At 40.8% G+C, this 23,616-nt stretch overlaps 1 pseudogene across 1 annotated transcript; it reads right to left on the bottom strand.

Annotated features, from left to right (window-relative positions):
• Positions 1 to 399: 399 nt before the first annotated feature.
• Positions 400 to 1,667, bottom strand: LOC311620306 (phagosome assembly factor 1-like; annotated as a pseudogene). Its single transcript has one exon. The product of its transcript is annotated as a phagosome assembly factor 1-like (transcript).
• Between the last annotated feature and the right edge of the window lie 21,949 nt (positions 1,668 to 23,616).

Below are 23,616 nucleotides of genomic sequence, written 5' to 3'. Positions count from 1 at the left end.
ATGATGGGCCAAATGCAGGGCCTTGTCCTCGTCCTGGTGCCTGCATCCTCCGCCACAGAGAGCCCCAAGTTTTCTAAGGTGTGTGGGAAAGGAAGACAGAACCCTGCCTCCTTAGATGTTAGACGAAAGCTCCTGGGTCCAGGTATTAAGGCTCAGAGTTTGTGCTTCTCTTTGCAGTCTGTGTCCCCTGTTGGCACCAGGAGGCTGAGGACAGACAGAAGTATATCTGGGTCTCTCATCCCATAGCAGAGCACCCAGTCTGAGCCTCATCTCAGAATATCACAACAGCCCTTCAACACTGGCAAGGCGTCCAAGAGATCCCACAGGTGGCACACGAAGACCCGCTGAAGAGGATATGATGCAATTGCATGAGGGAGAGGGGCATGGGAGGTGATGTCCCTAGGGGAGCTCTGCTGTTTCCAGGTGGACACTAGGCCTGGGGGGGTGGGGAGCAGACAAGGTCACCGAGGCAATGTAGTTATTCTGCATAACCTCAAAGATCATCCGCTGAAGACCGAAGCAGAATGTGGAGCCAAATGGGTTGGTGGTGTTTGGGGAGGACAACAGGCCAGGCCAGGGTGACCCAGGAGCTCCTGGCTATGGTCTCACTTGCTATCAGTTGTGCATGTTTATGTCTGACCATCTGCATGTTCTTTCTCTATGGCCATTGGGGTCTTAAACTAATAACAGTGAGTGATAAATGTTAAAATTATAACGCCCAGGGTGGTTGGTGTGAAGGACAGACTTCGTCACTTTGTGAGTGTTGGCATCCAAGAGGATGTCCACTCTGAGAGTGAAGCAATTAAAAAAGTAGTCATTGCACTTGGATGGAACTCGTTTATGAGGGGAAGGAGAATGAAGTTGCATCTTATCTTCTGATTTATAGAAGACTTTGCATGGAGAACCAAGCACGCTAAGATCCTCTTGGCAAGAATTACTGAAATACACTGAACATTCAAATACCCCCATCTTGGCATCCATCTGCTAACAGGCCAGGTCCACAACCTGCAGCAAGTAGGTGAAGTCATAAACCTGAGGGTCCAGTTCCATCTCAAAGAACACCTATACTCTCAGCATACATATTGCCCAGGACACAGCTCAGGGGCATCATGGGAGCTTGGTATCCTGAAGGCTGTTTCCATTGTAGATGTGCATTCATTTCCTAGTTGCTCTGTGGGGTAGCTGGAGAGAAACTAGACCGTGGGCAAAACTGGTCTCGTACTGGGGAGCTTTAGTCCACAAGTCTGACTGAAAAGAGGAAGACAGTTCTCTGAAGTTGAAGTGGAAGAGCTGCTCAGCGGAGTTGTACACTCCTGGGTGGGTTGCACTGAGCTACTGGTCAGTCTGCTCAGTGGTGGGGGTATGGCCTGCGCGTTAAATGTCCTCGACAATATTCTAACTTTACTTTAGTCAAGTCATATACTTCAGTCACCATTCGTCTCTGATTGAAGGCATCAAACAGTCGTTTGATCCCGTCCTGCGTCAGGTAAAGGATGAGGTCATGGCTTAGAGGAGACTGTTCACTGTAGAGAGCCTGGACATTTTTGATGAGGCGACAGTGCTTCTGAAGAATGGCTACTGCCTGAGCCAGCGGCATTCCCAGCGGGAGTGAATTCCCATGGCTCGTTCCCCTCAGAGTGCTCAGGCACCACCTCCAGACCCAGCATTGGTTTGGCTAGCCTGGCAGGATGGGAGCTCATCAGCAGCTGCCATGGTCGTGAGGGCAGCGGCATCAACGTCTGCCTGCACCTCCAGTACTTCTTACTTCCCTTCTCTGCTCTCTATTTTTTCTCTCTGCACCACCATGGTTTAATATACGTATTTACTTCGTTATTCATTGTGTATCTCCCCCACTAGCATATAGGAGAGGGAAGGACTTTTATTCATTGCTATATCCCTCGTGCCTGGCACACTTTGGCTCATTAAACATGTGCCAAATAAATGCGCTAACTCGCCCTGTGTCCCACAACTAATAAGAGGTAATATTTACTCTCGGGCTGTCTCATTTCAGAGCCTTAACCATGACGCTTTATTGCTTTGAAAACCTTAAACTCTTAAGTAAATGGTAGTTCCCATGTGCTACTTTGGGAGATGGTGCTGCTATATGGGAAGAGCCTATATCCTACTTGCCCAGGCTGAGAATCTGGCAGGATTTGATTCCCTGTCTAATACCAAAGCACTGACAAGGGACATAGACTCACAAAAGGTGACACAGATTCCCTCCAACCATTGTTTTCCTGTCACATTTCTAATATCCAGTCACATTCGGGATGGCTTAAGCAAAGTCTAGCCCAGGAGTAGACAGATTTTGAGTCATGGATGCTACTAGTATAAGAAGGTCTTGTAGTGCCGAAACTGGTTTGGCTCAGAGGATAGAGCATCAGTCTGTGGACTGAAGGGTCCTGGGTTCGATTCCAGTCAGGGACATGTACCTTGGTTGCGGGCACATCCCCAGTGGGGGGTGAGGGTGCAGGAGGCAGCTGATTGATGTTTCTCATCGATGTTTTCCTCCCTTCCTCTCTGTAAAAAATCAATAAAAATATATTTTAAAAAAAAGAAGGTCTTATAGTAATTTTAGCTGCCCCTCGCCACAGTGTTTCTGTTCCATTGTTCTTTATTTGCCTTCCCCATCTCCCACTTTCCTTTCCAGCCAGTTTTCCCAGTTCTTCAGCTATCCCACAGCCTGAGGGTCCCATCCAAGTGAGGAAACTATTGATCTAATCTAGGCCAGATCAACCATCCCCAAACCCTTCCCGGCTCTGAAATTATATATCTAAAATCTGAAATACTTCTATATTAACACATTGCTGTGTTCACACTATCTGGGGTTTTAGGTCCAAGACTGAAGACTGAAACTAAGGGAGAGAAAGGAAATTGGAAGACTGAACAGTGGTCCAGAGGTGGCACAGACTGAGGGCTACGTTGGAACAAACTACTGGCCAGTTGTTATTTCTCCCGTCACTGCGTGGTCTGCTTTTCACAACATTGTCTTGCAGCCCAGAGGCATTCAAACAGTCTGTTCTCAGGGATCTCCTGCTGCAAAATCTCTGTGTATCTCCAATTTCACTTACAGAGGATTTCCTCTGGGGCTTAAGCTATCTTACCGGGGACTTTCCCAGCTCAGTGTGGACGAAGCTACTCACCTGCCTTCCCCTGTATGTCTCCCTGAGTCCCCGTGCTTGCTTAGTGGGCACTTTTGATCTAGCTATTCAACAGTCTAGAAAACATTATCTATAACTGTATTACAGTTTTAAGAACTCCTAGGATTCCAACAAAAGGGTTATTTGCAATTGTTGGAAATTTAGGCATTTTTTAGGGGGAAATGTCTTAGGCATCTTTAGGAAATCAGCTTAGACATTTTTAGGGAAATGTTTCAGATATAACAATAGCAAACAAACAACCAATGCCCATCCTATGCTTTTTTTAAAAAATTTGATTTTCCTTGGCATGTTTTAAACATCAAGTTTGAGGGAATGAACGATCTGATTTCATCTTTCTCAGAGAGTGGGGAGGCCTCTTCCCCCATGCCCTTCTGGTTTTGCTTTCAGTCTCCTCGCATGATCTCTTCCCTTCCAGCCACGGAGACTGGCTGCTCTGGCTCTCCGGAAGCCTGTTCCATATGAGTGGCGTGAATGTTATTTATTAGCCATGGAGTGGAGTCCTGCTGATCTTGGTGACGGTCCAAGATTATTCACGTTGCAGACTGTTCTCCTAATATTATTTTTTCCCCATTGCCCGTAGGCAGCTCTTGTTTCTTTTTTGAACTCTTGGAAACTAATCTTTTTAAAGAACAGAGGAGGAATTGAATTCAACAACAACTTTTCACTCATAGCTGAGCACTGATTAGGGCAGGGGAAAAAATCATTAGAGTAATTGTGAATGTAGCAATAGTTAACAGTTTTGAAAGTTACAACATGCCAGGCACTATAGTTAAATACTTCACATGTGTTATCTCACTGAATCCTCCTGGTAACTCATCTTACAGATGAGAATACTGAGACCCAGAGATGTTAAGTACTCTCTCCAAGGTCTCCCAGATCGTTAGTAGTGTAGCTACCTCTCACCTAACAAAAAAACAGGATTTTCTATTTTTATTTTTGCCTTTCCTATTCAGAGCAACAAATGTTTTTGGGTTCTGGTTATCCTATCTAATAGAAGAGTAATATGCAGATTGACCATCACTCCAAGACACAAGATGGCTGCCCCCATGTGGACACAAGATGAGCACCACAAGATGGCCTGCTGGGAAGAGCAGTTGGGAGGGACCCAGGACTGTAGGGGAAGGCAGCTAGGGGGGACGAGGTCTGCAGGGGAGAGCAGTTAGGGGCAAACAGGCTGGCAGGGGAGCATTTAGGCATCAATCAGGCTGGCATGGGAGTAGTTAGGGGGTGATCAGGCTGGCAGACAGAAGCAGTTAGGGGCAATCAGGAAGGCAGGCAGGCGAGCAGTTGGATTCAGCAGTCCTGGATTGTGAGAGGGATGTCCAACTGGGATTGGGCCTAAATGGGCCATTGGACATCCATTGAGGGTCCCAGATTGGAGAGGGTGCAGGCTAGGCTGAGGGACACACCTCCTCCCCCGTGTACAAATGTCATGCACTGGGCCTCTAGTATATTATAAAATTTCAGGGATTTTTTTTCCCTCTCAGCCTTGTTTCCTTTTTTAAATTTTTCTTCACTCTGCCTTTTTTTTTCTTCTAGGCTACATATTATAGCAGAAAGAGAAAGGATTTTGGAAATGGGCAAAATCTATTCCATTTTCACTAAGCAACTTTTTAAAGATAGAGCTGAGCCAAATTCCTTAGTCCTTTGAGCCATAGTCCCCTGCCCACCCCCCATATATATATATATATTTTTTTTTTTGAAAAGCTCTTTTTTAGAGTAGTTGTAATGATTGAGCATGTGAAACTTGAATATTTTGGCCTTATGTTGCCTAAAGTCTCTGCTTTGTACAAATGCTATTTCATTCAATGGAGCATATGTTCACTTCCCAAAGCCCTAAGAAATAATCCAAATCATTATTAAGGTAAAATGTTAAAAAAAAAAAAAAAAAAAAAAAAGAAAGAAAGAAAAGAGCAACCCATTAGACATTTAGCAAAACTTCTTAAAACTTCTTTCTCCCCCCCACCCCTCCAATTATGGCCCATAGCGCAGCTACCTCAACTCTGTCCAAAATATTCACCCTTCCTCGTTTGTCCTCTCTCTTTCTAAGGTGCCTACCCCATTGCCAGGGAACCTGGCCCTGTGGGATGACAGCTCTGTCATCTGAGCTCTGATGAGGAGGACTTGCCTCACATTATTTCTGAAGCAGTTTTCCTGGGACAAGTACATGTAACAGCAAAAGTCTTCCCATTTTTTCCCTTTCCTCCCTACTTTCCCCTGTCCATCTCTTCTTTTTCTGTTGTTCTTAGACAGAAATGATCTGCCTTCCTCAAGGACAATAGCATTTTGTTGGAGCCTCTCTATCAGCCTTTTCTTCTTTTTGCCTTACATTTTTCAAAATGACTGTGAGTTCATTGATTTAGCTGGAGATGCTTTAGGATGTGAGGAGCAGAAAATGTGACTCGGGTGGCTTCAAGAGCGGTTCTCTTCTTACATAGAAAATGTCAAGATGAAAGAAACCCGGGGCTGGCATTGATTCCGCAGCTCATGGCAGAGCCAGGGTTTTTCTTTCATTTAATCAGGAAACCGTTTCCAGAACTTTGAGCAGATACTTTCTGCATCTCACCGGTCCTAGGCTGTGTCCAGTGGCAACACCACATCGCAGGGATCCCGGGAGCTGACGAGGGCCACAGGGAGGTGGAGAAAAGGAAACGGGGCTGGAATTAGGCCTTGAATCTGGCCTAGTCTTTTAAGACAGAACATGTACCTGGTTTAATCCCTCCTCACTGTGCCTAGCTCCACTTCCTGGGACATAGGAAGTACTCAGTCAATAGCTGATAAATTGGTGAATTTATGAATAAGTAAAAAATGAATGGATGGGTAAATGACTTATCAGCAAGGGCGAGTCAGAATGTGGTCCAGAGAACTTTTCCTGCTGAAATGAGGAAAAAAATAGTTTGACTAAATCACACCCTGATTTTTAGAAACTCTTTAAAAGGCTTCATAAGGTTCAAATGACCTTCAATAGTTGCATGATAGTTGTACTAGCTGCGGGATTAGGGAAAATATTTCTAAAGGCATCTGGAGGCAACGATGACCTAAAAATGATAAATGATGGCTTTCTATTGCGTTTAAGGACATTTGTTTTTAATCTAAAAGTTTTAAAGTCAGAACAGATGAAAGAGGGGGAGAAAGTTGCCACAAGCGGAGGCCTCAGCAGCAGCGCTCACGCGAAGGCAAGCTGCTTGCTTTATTCTGCGGGTCCTTGAATCTTAGAATCTTCATGCCCAGGCAGGTCCCTCCTAGGAAGTGCAGAGGCACACCTCCCGTGAACCAGCCTCGTCCCCGCCTCTTTTTTTTTTTTTTTTTTTAAATATATTTTATTGATTTTGTACAGAGAGGAAGAGAGAGAGGTAGAGAGTTAGAAACATCGATGAGAGAGAGTCATCGATCAGCTGCCTCTTGCACACCCCCTACTGGGGATATGCCCGCAACCAAGGTACATGCCCTTGACGGGAATCCAATAGGGGATCTTTCAGTCCCTAAGCCGACGCTCTATCCATTGAGCCAAACCGGTTTCGGCCCCACCTCTGTTTTGAGTCTTCAGTGCTTCTCTGACTTTTCCCCCCCCTCACCTTATTTTGTGTGCTGTCAGAAGTTGTGTTAAATTAACCCTGAATAAGGCAGGATATAAATCAACACGTAGTTAGTGATCATGCACAGCACTGTGTGCTATGCCCATGTCTGAAATGAGACTCTGTAATGACGTGCACTTTGAAAAGAGCTGAGCAAATTCAGAAATGGTCGCGACATTTTAGGTAGACCTGACACCGAAGTGTTAAAAGATGGTACTTGGAAAGCCTAGGGAGGCTTCTTTGAAGTAGGACACAGTGTACTTCCCGGGTGGCTTGTGATGTGACGCCACGCTGTGCATGTAGGCACCTCACGGGAGGTGCTGTCTATAAGTGAATCCAACTGATTTTTTTGTTTGTGATGAACACCACGGGGTGTTCATACTTACTATGGGCAAATCTGTCGTCTTCAGTTTTCCAACCTCCCCTCCCCCAATACTCACTGTAGTATTCCTTGAGCAACTGGAGAATTAGGATTATTATCTCATTTGAAATTTTGCATTTAATTAGATATATAGGAAAATAAGAAACCTTTTCCAATGCCTCGGTTGGGATCTATGAAACAAATGTGATCTCAGTGTTGCTTTTTACAACTGCTTGTTTGAAAAGAAATGAATCTAGCCAAAGCCTTGTTTTAAAAAGATCTAGTCTTGGGGATAATTCTCTTTTGGTATAAATTCTCTGTCTGCACTGTGAAGTGAAGCAGTACTGAAAACTTAACAAGTGGCTTAGCGATTGATGCACAAAGGAAAAGAACTATTACAACACTGTAACTGCTTGCAGATGTCCTGGGCAGGAAAATAGATGCTTCTTTTGTTTCGTAGTGCGGCTTTGGCTTTTCATGGTTAATGGTTTTTTATTCTTGACAGGACTGTCTATAAGTGAATCCAACTGATTTTTTTGTTTGTGATGAATTTCAGCTTTAGAGGGGAACAAGGCAAAAAATGAGAATTGATAGAAATCGAATGGACTGCTTATTCTCTTAGTAAGACTATGGAAATGTGATTCTCAGGGAGCACAAAGGAAATGATATCAAATTTCCAGAAATCTCTGTTGCAGGGCAGAATCATTCTGGAGCCTAGATTTAAATCTTTCAAGTTAGGCATCAGTCTTGGGTATTACAACCCTGCTGGCAAATGGAATGGATTAGTGTGCTTTGCAACATTTATGTTTGAATTTTCCAAAGTCAAAAGTATAAACAAACAAACAAAATTTTAAAATCCCACAACACACACACACACACACACACACACACACACACACACACACACATCTTTGTAAGAACTCAGATTCTATTCAGTTTCAAGCCTGGACCTGGAGTGCTCTTTAACCCAAAGCCTTCCTGATGCCATCTTCCTGGAATCTCTGGCCTTCATTTGTGTTCATTTGTGCTCTCTGCTTACTCCTTTTGTGTTTGACATCATGTTGCAATTGCGTAGTCACCTGTGGAGTACAATAATATTTTAAAATAAGCTTTTTGTTTCCTATTTTCATTCTTTGCCTTTATCCCACTCAGCCCCTTAAACATTTTGTGTTTATCACCTCTGTAGAGTAGACATAGTGACAACAAAGGAGCTTATTCTTGACCTTTTGAGTTCCAAAGCCTGGACATCATGGGACTATGAAGCCATGGAGAGATAATAGATTTGGTACAAGATGTGATGAGTTAGAGAAGAGCTAATGTGTAGCCTGTATTCCCTGAGCTAGAGTGTGGGGAAATAGAGGGACATAGCCTAATGGAGACAGAGATAGGTGGGATCTAGGATGAGGTACCAGATCTGGAGGGCTCACACCCCAGTCTCCAGAGAGAGCTTGCCCACACTTGAGCATCGTGTAGACTAGAGTTTGGCATCAGTGCCAAGGAACTGTGTGAGAGCTGAGTTAGCAGCCTTAGATGGCCCAGTCCCATTTCAGTGTAGATTGTATATCATCTTAGCTGTCTTCTCATTAGTGCTGGAGTCTGTTCATGTGTTGGAGGGGTGGAAGTGGAGGGAATGTAACCTGGTGTGAGATAGGGATAGATGGAATCTGGGATGGTGGGATATACTTGAACTCTGGACAAATTCAGAAACAAAACAAAGAAGTGGTCAACAAAAAACAAAATATGACCCTTCTTTTGATACCTCCTAGGCTGGATCACAGAACCCCTAAATGTACTTCCTCTTCCCCAGGCAGTGCTGGATGAAGGGCAGGCTCTCCCTCTGGGAGATGATGGGGTGTCCCATGAGGTTTATGGAACTTCCACTTACTCATCCCGGTAAGAGATTTGCTCCTGAGAGGGAAACGCGAGATGATATGATTATACCCAATCTAGTCTTCCCAATTTTAGCAGATAGGGGAATGATTATACTTACATATCTGATAAAACTGAGCTAGAGATCCAACAGGACTACATTAGTAGTGCTTCTCCCAACATTAAAGGAAATACCAGGAAGGAGGAAGAGGCTCTTTCCTCTAACAGTCAGCCATGAGCACATCACCTATATCCATCCATCTGCCCAAGACTTTGCTCAATACTCAGTTAACTGATCCAAGTGGGCCAACCACCTGATTAAAAATGCAGGACCTTTGGAAGTACCACAGTGGAGGTTCTGAACATTATCCCCCAAAGGGACAAGGGTGGCTGTGGATAAAGCCATGAACTCTAACACCTTGCCAATTTTTTTTTTTTTTTTTTACATTCTCCATAAATAAATAATCCTTTTAGGGCAAGGATAAGACTTTATTCAATGTTGTATCAGTGTCTATCAAAAAGTAGGGACTCAATAGATATTTACTGAATTGAATTATAGTAACATAATGAATGGTATTTTCAGCAGTCAAATAGATAGCTTAACCACTGATATCAAGTTCACTTATTTTACTGATTTACTCTACTGACGATCATAACTCCACATATATTCACTTCTAGATTACCATTTATTACTAATTTTGTCAGTAAATCTTCAAAACAGGTATTGTCTTGTAGTGTTAACATTGACCTCATTCTCTTCAGTAGTTTAAATAGTTAATGGAGGGTATAAATTTACCTGTATTTCTTTCCTTCCATGCCCTAGAGTTAGAAAAAAAAATTAAGCAATTTAAGCATTTTAACCATGTTTCTTTTTTTCTTTCTTTCTTTCTTTCTTTCTTTCTTTCTTTCTTTCTTTCTTTCTTTCTTTCTTTCTTTCTTTAATATTTTTAAATTGATTTTTTACAGAGAGGAAGGGAGAGGGATAGAGAGCTAGAAACATTGATGAGAGAGAGACATCGATCAGCTGCCTCCTGCACATCCCCCACCGGGGATGTGCCCGCAACCAAGGTACATGCCCTTGACCGGAATCGAACCTGGGACCCTTCAGTCTGCAGGCCGATGCTCTATCCACTGAGCCAAACCGGTTTCGGCTTAACCATGTTTCTAATTCAACACAATAACAGCCAATAAGACAAACATTAAGTATTTATGTCACTCTTAGAATTGCTAACAATTTTATAAACTTAGAAAAGATTTATGCTTAATGATCGCATTTTATAGGTGGTTTCTTCTTTCTAAAGTTAGTTTTCTCTTCAAGGTGTGGAAGGTCTCATATATTTATTTCATCTCATAGTAGACATTTACCAGTTATTGACCACTCAGCACCAATAACCTTGTATTTAGAGAAATTAATTCTCTACATTGTGTGCTGTTTTAGTATGGTGGTAAACACAGGTATTTTGCCATTATGGACTGTACTTGATTCCTGGAGTCTCCTACTATAAGATCCTTTTTCTTATTACTCAAGAACCACCAAGAAATAAGCACTTGATATTATCAGAGTTTCATGTAACTTGGCATGATCATGTAATAATGCAAGGTTGGAAGAAATTAATGGAGCTGCCGATTGCCAGTGATAGCCTCTGGGCAACGTTGACGACAGTTTCTGCTGCGAAGACTTTCTGCAGTCACCTGGTTCTATTTCAAGACCAGCTTTTCCTAACTTCCTTGTAATTTGTGGTTCCCCTCTATCCTTCCAATTTTTCCTTTTGTGTTTATGTTTGCAAAGGCAGTTCCTGTTGCTTCCTACCGTAGAACCTCAAGTGATTCACACAGCTTGGAAGGAAGCATCATGAGGCAGAAGCAAGTTACAGTGTGGCTTTGCAACTACCTTGTTCTGAGACTCAAGAAATCCCCTTACCTCTAGGAACTGAATTGTGTTATTTGTGGAGGCAGTAGGCCAGATAACCATGAAGGCTCAGTTTTTAAAACTACAATTCTGTGACTTTATATTATTATGGGTTAGGGAGCACTTTCAAGACATAATGTTCCAATTAAAGAACTTTTATAGATGTTTCCCTTGATGTTTCAGCACACAAGGCACTGTGAGTATTCTAGATATGTTCATCCTTGACTGAGCACTTACTGTGTAGGTAGCCAGATATCAGAACAGATTCCTACAACAGAGAAAACAAAGGGGCAAGTAGTTGCCTGTTCTTGGGAAATATTACCTCAGCCTATTGGGGTGTGTATGACAGAGATAGCTTCTGAGGTGATTGATGGGATTAGCTTTACATCCAGGGAGTAGGAAATGCTGACGCGTTACATTAAAATTAAACCCACTCAGCACACATTTGCTGTGAGTAAGGCACCTTGCCTTTCAGAGCTTGAACCTGTTGTAAATTTGAGGTACACAGCCACAATCTCTGGTTTGAGAGTGGTTGTCACTGAGTGTTTTAGAATATTTCTAAGCTTTCCCTTGCTTCTGATTTCATCAAATTTGAACTATTCCAATGTGAATTAACACTTTTCAGTGACCCATGAATGGTACAAATACCAACTGCCAATCGCTTCAGATTTGAACGGGACTTGGTGGTTATTACACTTGATCTGTATTTCACAGCTCAATAACTCAGTAAGTGATCTTATAGCAACACAGCACCTAAAGGAAGTTTCACAACTACCTAGACACGTCTAATGACTTTTAGAATTTGAATGCTATAAAAAATAAAAACCCTGCAAAATCTACTTTGAGATCACAGGGAATGGCTGGCCTGTATGTAGTGTGCTTGCCTACTGAGGTCAATACATATCCAGTTTGTTCCTTTGACCTTGTATGGACGCTTAGTATCATAAAAGGGATAGGCCTCTTGGCTTAGAGTCTTATCTGAGACACTTACTTCAACCAAGCTGATGGTTTTTTACTTCTCCTCTTCCTGCAATGGTGCTCTGTCTCATTTCTAATAAAAGTCAAAAGTTGTTGAATAGCCTGAAAGTCCACCATGATTTGGCCCTGTTGTCTGTCTTTGCTTCACATCCTTCCATCTTCCCTATTTTACTCTGCTCCGGCCACACTGGTCATCTTGCTGTTCCTTGAACATGTTGAGCTCTAGACTGTCTCAGGGACCTTGCCTTCCCCCACAAAAAAGTGCCTCTAACATCCTCAAAGCCATGTGAAGGAGTTCTTTCCTGAGCTCTACCATGAAGCCACCACCATCAAGCACTGCCTGCTGCTGCCATGGGAACCAAAGGGTCTGATGGTGGGGGATAGGCAGACAGCTGTCAGAGGTTGGTTGCTGGAGTCATTGATGTGTCAAAGTTGTCTGTCATTCACCAATGACACCAGCTCCATACCAGTTTGCTGTGCTGAAGCTGAGACGCAGCTGTACGGGTGCCATCCCCATAGGGCAGAGTACAAATTACAATCGGAACTGGTATTTGCTGAGACTTTGTGCTAAGGGCTTTACTCACTTAATACTCATAACAGCTCTGTGAGGCAAGCCCTTTTATTATCCACATTTTATAAATGGCTATAACAGAGTCTTTGAAAGCTGTTAACAATTTTGTATATATACCAACAAGGACAGAGCTAGATTCCAAACAAGGCATCAAGGTTCAGTAAGTCATAATGTGTTTATGTAGTTTTAATTCTAAAAATATAACTGATTTTGTTCACTTTTTGCTCACTGCGCCAGGGGATTAATGTCAGTTTCTCGGCTAAAATGAGAATCAAAACTAACTAGTTAATGTAATCAGAGTCACTGTCATCTGTAGCCTACTGTGGGAAAGCTTCCTTGCCGGTATTATCTAAATTAAAATAATAATGAGGATGATGATTATTTTTAAGAAACAATTCACGATTAGGGTAGGAACAAGTATGAAATCAGCACCTGTGCCCTCCTTCTCACCACCCCCATTTGAAGTGAAAACCACCTTTACTTTTGTCATGTTGTTTTACATTTTTTATCTCCTGGTGTGCTTCCTTCTGAAGAAAGAGTTCTAGTGTTTAAAAACAAAAATGAAAACCACAAGTCCAGAAAGCTATTATTGTTGATATTCCTTCCTCTCCTATTTTTCGGTTGGGTGTGGTGGGTTCCAGTGAGCACATCATTCAGGAGATGGCCTCATGGGAACTTGCCAACAAAGACAGTATATTTTGAAAAGGAGCAACACAGAGGCCCGTCCCCACAGCCTTCTGGACAGAGGTGACTTCCTGGCCAGGATGCCTTTGAAATTTGTTTTTCAGGTTTCTCTTTGGAAGTACTGGAATAAACAAAACCCTCCTTTAAGTGCTTTCTATTGTCTTCAAATATTTTTCTTTTGTCTGTGGATAAAAATTTAAATTAAAAAGAGAAATCCCAGCTATGTCTGATATCAGTTGTTTAAAAAGCTGGAGTATCTCCACACTAAGCAATTGTGAGGTTACTGGAGCTGCGTGAAATTCTGATTTGCCCAAAGGGATTGTGGCTCAGTCTGAAGCCCCGCCAGGACGTGGAGGTCGAGGGTGGCACAGGGTGAGGAATTCTGTCCGAACAGCTGCTGTGCTCTCAGCCTGTGAGAGCTGCATCACCTTTGCGTTCCCATAGCCCTCTCCCCGTTCCCACCGAGGCTGTGAAAACCGTGTTCAAAGAGGACGAAGTTATGTGCAGATATAGAGTTGAAATTGTTTTATTATCTGGCCTAGTATTTCTCAAATGGCGCATTTTATAAATCCAGAGTAAAATAAAATAATGCAGTGGTGCAAGGGTATAAATACCTATTTACATTAAAAAAAAAAATAGCCAGCTTAACAGGTACCATGTGAGTGTTACATAAATGTATGTCACATTAGAGAAAAAGAAATTTAAGCATATTTTAAAAGCACAAAACATGGAAGAAAATTTGCTTATATGTCATCTGTTAGAATAATAACAGAAAAGTTATCTCATAATAGTATATTCTGTTTGCACAGTTGGGTTGTCCTATATAGGATGAGATTACTGACATAATCTTTTTATTGAGCTGAGTTGATATCCAGTAATTATTGGGCCACCAGTTTCTTCATAATTTTTTACACTCTCATTCTATTCTGCAGCCTATTTTTTTTTTTCCACTTAAAGAGGTAGAACATGAATTTCTAAGTGCCTGGTCCTGTAATGACTCATAGTAAACTTTAGAAATGTTTGCTGAATAAATAAATAAATAAATAAATAAATAAATGTAGGCATTCCACAGTACTTTTGAAATACAAGTCTATTTTCTCAGTTTAGTGACCTTTTAAAACTATGGGTAGTTATTATACATAAATTCTCATACTTTATTACCATTAATTCTGCTAGATTTATGGAAAATCAACAGGTCATTTTGTTTGGAATAAAGCACAACCCTTTTGAAGTTTAAACCTAGAGATTAAGCTGAAATAGGTCAGTGCAAACGTGCAGTGTCTAACTTGCTATATAATTTTTTACATTTGCCCAATTTGAAGTGTGTTTACTTTTGATGTAGGTTAACCCTGTAGGGCCCTAAATTGCCCCAGTAGGAGGTAGAATCCACCCCCACCCATCCCAGTTTCTGTGAGAACAGCTACTTTGAAATAGGAGCCAAGCTGGAGAAAGTATCCCTCACTCCAGATGTCTCCTGCTGGAACACAGCCCTCAGGGAGATTGGATTTCTGGTGGGGACCAGACTGCTGATATTATTTCTGACTTCGAAAGATGTCAGTGATAAAAATAGTGTTTAGCATATGGAGTTGAGCTTTATAGAGCAGGCATACAACACTTCCATATGGAATGATCCATCCTCCCAACTCAATATTGAATACAGGTTATGATATATTTAGGAATTAACACACTGTAAATGGATCATTTACTTGGTCAGAGTTAGAACATAAACCTCAGAAGGGATCTTCCTTGTCTAGCTGATGCACTAATCCTCAGAATTATACTAACTTCCTCTCAATTACTACACTCTGTACCTTCTCCTTACGAAGTGCCAACTCTAAGCTTAAAGTTGAGCAGTCTTTCTCACAAAGAGGTAAGATGTCCCATCTGCATGTGTGGTAGATGCTGCTTTGCAAAGACACGTTTTGTAAGGATCTGAGGGATGGAGCTAGGCCTGGTGGATAGAGTTAACAGAGAGACTGGGTTTGTGTTATCAAGAACCCATTTTATACTGGTCAAAATGGTCTTGGCATGGAGTGGGCTGCTTCATGGTGGTGGGAAAAATAAATTACCTCTAATTGGAAGGTTTTGAGATAGGCTGTGTAATCAAAGGCCAGGAATATTCTAGTGGAGTTTCAAGACTCTGAGGGATGTCTAGGATAAAGAATACTTAGAGGATTCATCTGGCCCTGAGGTATTATGATTCATTTTACAATACGCTTCTTCGTCTGTTAGTGTATATCAAACAACCCACTTGACATCTCCTCTTGGATGCCTCAAATTCAACATGTCTAACCCCAAACCCTTAATTTCTTCTTCGAATCCTGCTCATCCAACAGTAGTCTCCCTATCAGTAAGTTGCTCCTCTACCCAGAAGTGAGAACAATTCTTGAAAACTCTCCTCCAGCTTCTCATCATGCCTCCTACTCACTAGGCCTGGCACGGCCTCTCTGTTTTCACGTAGCTATGTGACTCACTGCCCAGGTCCTTGGGCTCTGCTCAAAAATCTCTCTTCTGAGTGGCTCTCCTGGCCACAGTGTCTGTGACAGAGCCCTTCCTGTCACCTTGTCCTCCAGCCCCCTTACCTCCTCTATTTTTCATGATCACATATTCTGCAACTCATTTAATTGATCAGTGACTGCATCTCTAGCTAAAATGTACACTTCATTAGGAAAGACAATTTGTTACCCCGCTTGCTACATCCACAGTGTTCGGAATCATTTCTGACATATGGTAGGTACTCAATAAATACGGTATATATTCAAATGAAGTAAATGAGCAATGATTTAAACGGAAAGAAACAGTAAAAAGCATAAGCAATATGTGTACAGGGCAAAGGAAAAAGCAATAGTGCTTACAGATGTTTTTATAATAGAGGAAAATAAAGTCTCTGATGCCTGTTTGCAAAATTATTCTTCCAAAGCAGCCATTTTCCTGTGAACCTACATAGTCATTGCTGCACTTGTTCTCTCTTGGCCTTCAACAGGAATGGAGGCATTGCAGACCTCACCAGCATTCGTTATGGGTCAGCCACAGTCAGCACTGATTGGCACAGACCAGTCGATATCCAGGGGTGAGGAGCAATCATTGACTTTATGTCAGTTCTATAAGTGGTAGAGAAATCTAGCTTTTATATCTAGAAGGCAAATAAAGCTTTCTTATGTACTCTCCCCACAAATTGGATCTTCCCCATCCAAGTCCTCTGGGACTAGACTTTCTAACTTGCACAAAATATTGTTTCAGGGTCTTTGTTTAAACACAGCAAACTTCCTATCTCAATCTTTTTTTAAAAAAAATATTTTATTGATATTTTACAGAGAGGAGGAAGGGAGAGAGAGAGAGAGAGCCAGAAACTTCGATGAAAGAAACATCAACCAGCTTCCTCTCGCACACCCCCTACTAGGGATGTACCTGCAACCAATGTACATGCCCTTGATCAGAATCGAACCTGGGACCTTTCATTCCGCAGACTGACTCTCTACCACTGAGCCAAACCGGTTTCAGCTACTTCAATTAATCTTGAAGACATGGCAGAATTACTTTCAATTTTGTCCCCTAATGTAATTTCTCCTCTATGCTGTATGTTTTATTAAAATAAGTTTTATCTTGAATAATAATAATTATTTATACATTTCCCTAAAAGGAATATTACTATATTTAAATCTATTTTTATTTTTTAATAACAGAAAATAATCTCAGTAGATATATTTTAAATCTTATGTAACAAGAGTTTCATAATAGTGGGAAAAGCAATCAAGTTGTTTTAAAAATCCAAATATATCATCTTACAACTGTCATAGAATTAAAACTTGTTGAGAACAAAATTTGTGGGAATTATTTATTATAGTTCTTGCAGATGCTTGTATTTTAATGAGAAATGAATAAGAGAAAATAAAGAACAGTGTTTCTAGGTTCCTCAAGGAGTGTAGTCACTTTTTAAAAGTCACATTTACAGTTTTGCATTGAATTGCAGGAAGGATGCTGTAAATTCATGGTCCATTTTGGAATGCAGTTCAGCAACTCGTAAAATATTAGACTCTTTGACCCAGTACTCCCACGTCTAGGCATTTGCCCTAAGGAGATATGGCATTAGAATAAAAAGATGTAGGTACATGAATATGTCTTGTAAATCTGTTTTTAATATATAAAAGTTGGAAGCATCCCAGACATCTATCTATAGGGGATTGATTAAATTATTGCACATCAACGCAATAAAACTCTAAGCCATTAAACTTAATGTAGCTCAATATTTACCGATGTGGAGTGATGTTTGTGACATAGTGTTGAGTGGGGAAAAAGTGAAAGATGTTTTAAGCATGATTCTCTTTATGTAAAATTATATCCTTCTCTTTAGAAAGACATATCTGAATCACTGAAATGTGATTTGTGGTTATTAATGGATAATGGGATTTTGGTGGGTTTTTTTTGGGGGGGTATATTTTCATGCTTTTAAGTTTTTATTGTGTGTATGTGTAATTTTAATAAAAGCAATACAAACTCATAGATAATTTTCTTAAAATAAAATATAATAGAAAATATGCTACTTAGTCCTATTTATAGCAGCAAGTTTAATTGTCAACAACATGAGATTTTTATTTTTTATTTTTTATTTTATTTTATTTTATTTTTTTTGTGTGTGTTCTTTTTATTGTTTTTTGTTTGTTTGTCTTCACCTGAGGATATTTTCCCATTGAATTTTAGAGAGAGTGGAAGGGAGGGGAAAAGGCACACAGAGAGAAACATCAATGTGAGAGACACATCGATCGATTGCCTCCTGCAAGGGCCCCAACCAGGGCTGGGGATCAAGCCTACAATCAAGATACATGCCCTCGACCTGAATCAAACCACTACCTTTCAGCCCAAGAGCCAGTGTTCTATCCACTGAGCCAAACTGGTTAGGCAGGATTAATTGGTTTAATGTAAGAAGATGAAAATTGGAAATAATATAAAGAATTTCTTAGTGAAAATACAAGTTTAAAAAAAATTATAAAAGGTGATCTAAAAAACATGACCTAGTATGTCATTTGAACCCAATCTGGAATAAGACATATTTTTAAAAATTATTTCTGGAAATCTAAAAATCTTTCAACTTCAGTATCTTCTATGAAAATCATCCTTCATATGGATGTTTTAGAGAGCCTGCTCACTTGACACCTAGCAATGAACTGCTGCCCTGGTATTGAGAACAATGAAAATCTCCAGCATGGACATTTTTTGGTGGTGAACAGTATTCAGCTGAATGATAAACTTGTGTATCTGATCACCACTAATCCCTACACATCTCATTATGTGCATAATTTGAAGTTATTAAACTGTGTAGTTTTAAATGCAAAAAGATGGATAATCTTTATGACTGATTTCTTTAGGTAAAGATTGAATCCATTATCACTATGCTTTTAACACAAGAGCACAGGTACATCCTCATGAACTGAGAAACTTGGGAACATTAGTTGAGGAAAGCTATTCAACTACTATAATGAAACCAATGAAAGATAGGCACATTCTAGAAGAAGGATTCCATGATACAACTATATGATTAGAACACTTAAAGGTTAAAGAAGCTGAAACCATAAAACTCCTAGAAGAAAATAGAGGCAGTAAGCTCTTCGACATAGGTCTTGGTATTGATTTTTTGAATCTGATACCAAAAGCAAAAATAAGTGGGACTACATTAAGCTAAAAAATTTCTGGACAGCAAAGAAAACCAACAACAAAATGAAAAGGCAACCTACTGAATAGGAGAAAAATATGTTCAAATCATCTATAATAATAAAAGCATAATATGGTAATTAGACTGGATGTCCTTCTGGATGACCTTCCAGACAAAGCCGAGGCTGTGAGGGAAGCCCAAGTCCTGGCTGCCAGAGGGAAGTCTCTGCCGGCAGCTGGGGGAACGAAGGCTTACTCTTGCACAAATTTTGTGCATCAGGCATATAGTATATCTGATAAGGGACTAATATCTAAAATATGTAAAGAATTTAAATAATTTTATGGCACAAACAAAATCTGGTTAAAAATAGCAGAATAGCCAGGCCAGTGTGACTCAGTTGGTTGGAGCATTGTCCCATGTATGGAAAGGTCATGGGGTTTATTTTTAGTTGGGGCACATGCCTACATTACGGGTTCAGTACCATTTGGGGGTGTGTGTGAGAGGCGACAGATCTCTCTCTCTCTCTCTCTCTCTCTCTCTCTCTCCCCCTTTCACTCTTCAAATCAGTAAAACATCCTTGGGTGCCTTTTGGGTGTTTATATGTATATTTCATATAGAATGCAATATCATTCAGTCATAAAAAATAATGAAATCTTGCCATTTGCAACAACATGATGGACTTTGAGAGCAGCATGCTAAGTGAAATAAATCAGAGAAAGACAAATACCATATGATCCTTCTTAAATGTGGAATCTTAAATAGCAACAACAACAAATTCGTAGATAATAGAAAATAGATTGGTGGTTGTGAGAGATAGGATGAGGTGGGAGTGGGAAAAATTGTGTGAAAGAGGTTAAAAAAAAAAAAAAAGCGTCTTACTTTCCACGCAGAGCAAAGTATTTTTCTATATTTGACAGTTTGTTCATTATTTTCCCAGCATTTGATTCTATTTTAACATACGACTATTATAAGATATTATGTTGTAATGTCTAGAAGAAATTAAAAAGATGCTTACTGGTTGACTGCTTCATTCATTCACTCATTTGCTCATACCTTCTCCTGGTGTGGACCCCGCAGGTGCAGTGGCTCTGGAACCTACCGGGGCGGCAGCGCTCGCTTGGACTGCCCCAGCAGCTTTTGTTGTTGTTAATCCTCAACTGAGGATATTTTTTCATTGATTTTTAAGGAGAGTAGAAGAGAGAGGGAAAGACTGAGAGAAATATCAACGTGCGAGAAACACATTGATTGGTTGCCTCCCCGACAAGCCCCAAAGGGGGCCAGGCTGGGGAGGGGCCTGCAACCACAGTGCATGTCCCTGACCAGAATCAAACCCAGGGGCCCTTCCATCCGATCCCAGGCCTGTGCTCCACCCACTGAGCCACGCCAGCCCGGGCTGCCACAGCAGCTTCGATGCCTCAGCTTCCTGCCTGTGGCTGAGTAAGAAGCTCCATGCCCTTCCCTCCTTGTGCTTCCTAAGGGGAACTATTCCTGGAAGCCCAACCTATGACAGCTCCTCTACTTATTCCAATTTTTGTGTAAACACGAAATCCCTGTCATTAGATCTTTCTGCTGCGGATGAAAAAGGGGCCACTTACAAAACCCAACAAGCACAGGGAGGCCTCATGACGGCCTTACAAACTCACGGACCTAAAGTAACCAGCAGGATGGTCTGAAATTAAAACATCCTAACTAAAAGCAGTTCATGGGTAGTAGTATTTCCTAGCAAAGGTCAATCTTCATTACCACGCCAGAGCAGGAGACCACAGAACCCCTCATTGCCATTGTTACCATGTTAATTGTTATCTGTTAACTATCCTGTACCCACAAATGCAAAACCCACAAATGCAAAAGAAGTGTCCGTTCCTTTTACTTTTTGTTGTTAATCCTCACCTGAAGATATTTTTTTCCACTGATGGGGAGAGACAGAGAGAGGGAACCATTGATGTGAGAGAGATGGTAGACACAGCGATTGGCTGCCTCCCCCACACGCCCCAGAATTGAACCTTCATTCCAGGGGTTGACACTCTATCCATGAGCCAAACTGGCTAGGGCTCCTTTCACTTTTTATCTAATCCCAGGAATTCCAATCCCCACCCCTGCCTCCCCTTTCTCCCACCTCCCCAATTTATCACCAATGAATTTCATGTAACCTCTTACTCCTCCTTTGGTTGCAATATATAAAATAAGTGCAAAACTGCCATTTTCTGAAGCATTTTTTCAGCCTTTTGAGATTCTGGTTCCCAACAATTGTCCATTTGGCTCAAATAAACTCATAAAAATTCTTACAGGTTTGGATGTCTCTTACATTGACACTGCAAAAAACATCTAACAGGGTATTGCTATTTAATATTGAATTCTAACTTATCCCTCACTCGACCGTGTGTTTTTTGGAGGGTCGCTACATGAAAAATGCAATTGTTTCCCACAGAACTGAATGATCTTAACCCCTCGTAAATGTCATATGTTTTTCATAACTTGATAGTGGACATGGCCATTGCTTACACATCCTCTCAGACTCCTTCCACTCTTCGGTGCTCCTCTCTCCCAGCTTTTATGTGCTTCTGCTTCTGACCTCCTGAGCCGCCACCACTGGTCCTCAAAAGACTGTTCTCCAGCTTGCAGAGCGGCTTTGCCCAGACTCAGAGGCCTGGAAGGGCCTGGGAGTTTACGGTCCCTCAGAGTGATGCTTAGCTAATGAATGATGATGTTGGGAGTTAAAAGTCTGTCCCTGGCCCTGCAGCTCCGAGTCTATGATTTACACTCCAGAGCTCCCCTGTGGAGTCAGGTTAAAACTGCTTTCCCAGGAATTGGCTGAAATCAAAGCCGTTCCGTTTTCTCCTTTGTTGGGATTCTCCCTCTTGCTTCTGGGAGCACTTCCTTGCACACTAATCCCCATCTCAGGGTCTGCTTCTCGAGCATACAACTGAGGCAACAGGCCAGACAGTGACCTTTCCACAGACGCTTAATAATCCTCCAGAATCGAACGAGGCAGCACAATAGCCTTGCCTTCTGCATTAGCCTAAAAGCTCTTTGCCCTTTGAAGGCAGGCAGGAGTCACAGTTGATTCTGATACATTATCTTATTCTTTGTTGAAACTGGAAATGATGTTTATACCAAGTGAGCTAAATTCCTGGGTAAATGAAGAATATAGGGTCAGTAGTTGGTAATTTCATTTGGGATTGAATCTAGATGCAGTGAAAATTGTGTGTCTCTCATTGTTATTACTGTAGATAAATTAGTCTGATATTCTAGGCAACAGATGCCTTCTATAAAGCACCCTTAAAAGCTAGATGACAAAGCTGCCTTTCACCTTGAACTTTTTTTTAGTTCTAAAGAATTAAATAAATAGGACAGTACTGCCTCTTCACTCAATTATGATAAATTGCCTTATCTTTTATATTGTGAAAGAGAGCAAGGAGAGTGGCTGCACTTTTTAATTTACATTTATTTGCATAGTTCTTAAAATTAGAGGACATATGTGGGTTGTAGAAATCAAACTTATAAACTTGTAATCAATGTAATATAATGAATGATATGTCATCTGAATGAGGCCTTCCTTTTCTACATAATGAAGCCATAGTAGGTAATACGCATTATTAGTTTAATGGGTGATATTTTACTCTTCAAACCCAGCATGAAAATTAATTTCCCATCGATTTGACTCAGTTCTGTGCACCAGGAAGTGGATCACTGAAGAATAGGATTATAATATTAATTAAATATAGTTTTTTCCCCTAGTCATTCATTCTTAGAAACCAATAAATATTTACTCACTACTCTCTGGAAAAATGCAATACTCTCATCAGATAAAATGTTCATTTTCCATGAGTGATTTTCATAGCCCCAGTGCATACTCTCTGTTTCAGAAGTAACTGGTTGGAACTATATAGGGTACAATATGTCTAAAGAGTTTTCTGTAAGTAGAAATATAACTTAGGTTTTCATTCTTCTTTGCTGCTTTGTTGTTGTTGTTGTTGTTTGTCACATCTTGGTGTTGCCACAGAAGAAGAAAAGGGACCCTGCATAGGAAGATTTCTTTCCTTTCCTCTCTAAGCATCAGTCACGGAGAGGTAAATTAGAAGTTCTGAAACTTGTTTCCACATGCAACAGGACACTGGAAGCACATCTTCTCTGAAGGTGGATCCTTGGGACTGGAGCTCTGCCGGGCGACCTAAGGACAGTTGTCTGCGTTCTCCAGAGGCCTCCTGTACACAAAATATCTGTTTTCTTGGCTCTTTCCTTCAAGCATTCTTGGATTGCATATCACTTTGGAGAGACCTTAGTTTTGGAAACACCACAATTGTACAATTTAGATCAACTGATTTAATAAATACAAAGTGCCTAGAACAGCTCCTAAAAGATTTAAGTACCCCCTAAGGATTAACTATGTTATAGGCCAATAATTCCTTCTCTGAAACCCTTGGACTCTGACGTATTTTGAAATTTAGGAATTTTTAGATTTTAAAACAAAAACAAGGTAGATATACTGTATCTTGTATAATATCTCCATCACCCCAAAATAAAAAAATAAAAAACATTAGTATTTCTTTAGTGAAACAAATGAATATTTACCAAAGTATATCATAAATAGCTTCATGTCAATTCAGGTCAGATTGTGCCACAGAAAAATTATTTTAAAAGTTTTGGGTTTTAGAGGGTCTTTAGTTTTTATAGTTATGAATAAAGGATTAGGAACTTATATCATCATCATTATCATTATTGTCATCATCATCTTTAAAAAAAAAAAATTTAGAGCAGTTTTAGATTCCTGGCAAAATTAGGTAGAAGGTACAGAGAGTGCTCTGACACACACTCATGCATAGCCTCTCCATTGCACACATTCCCCACCAGAGTGGCACAT

The sequence above is a fragment of the Pipistrellus hanaki genome, assembly GCF_964339955.1.
Source record: "Pipistrellus hanaki genome assembly, chromosome: 3".
NCBI lineage: Eukaryota > Metazoa > Chordata > Mammalia > Chiroptera > Vespertilionidae > Pipistrellus > Pipistrellus hanaki.
This window is presented reverse-complemented; position numbering and strand designations above follow the sequence as displayed.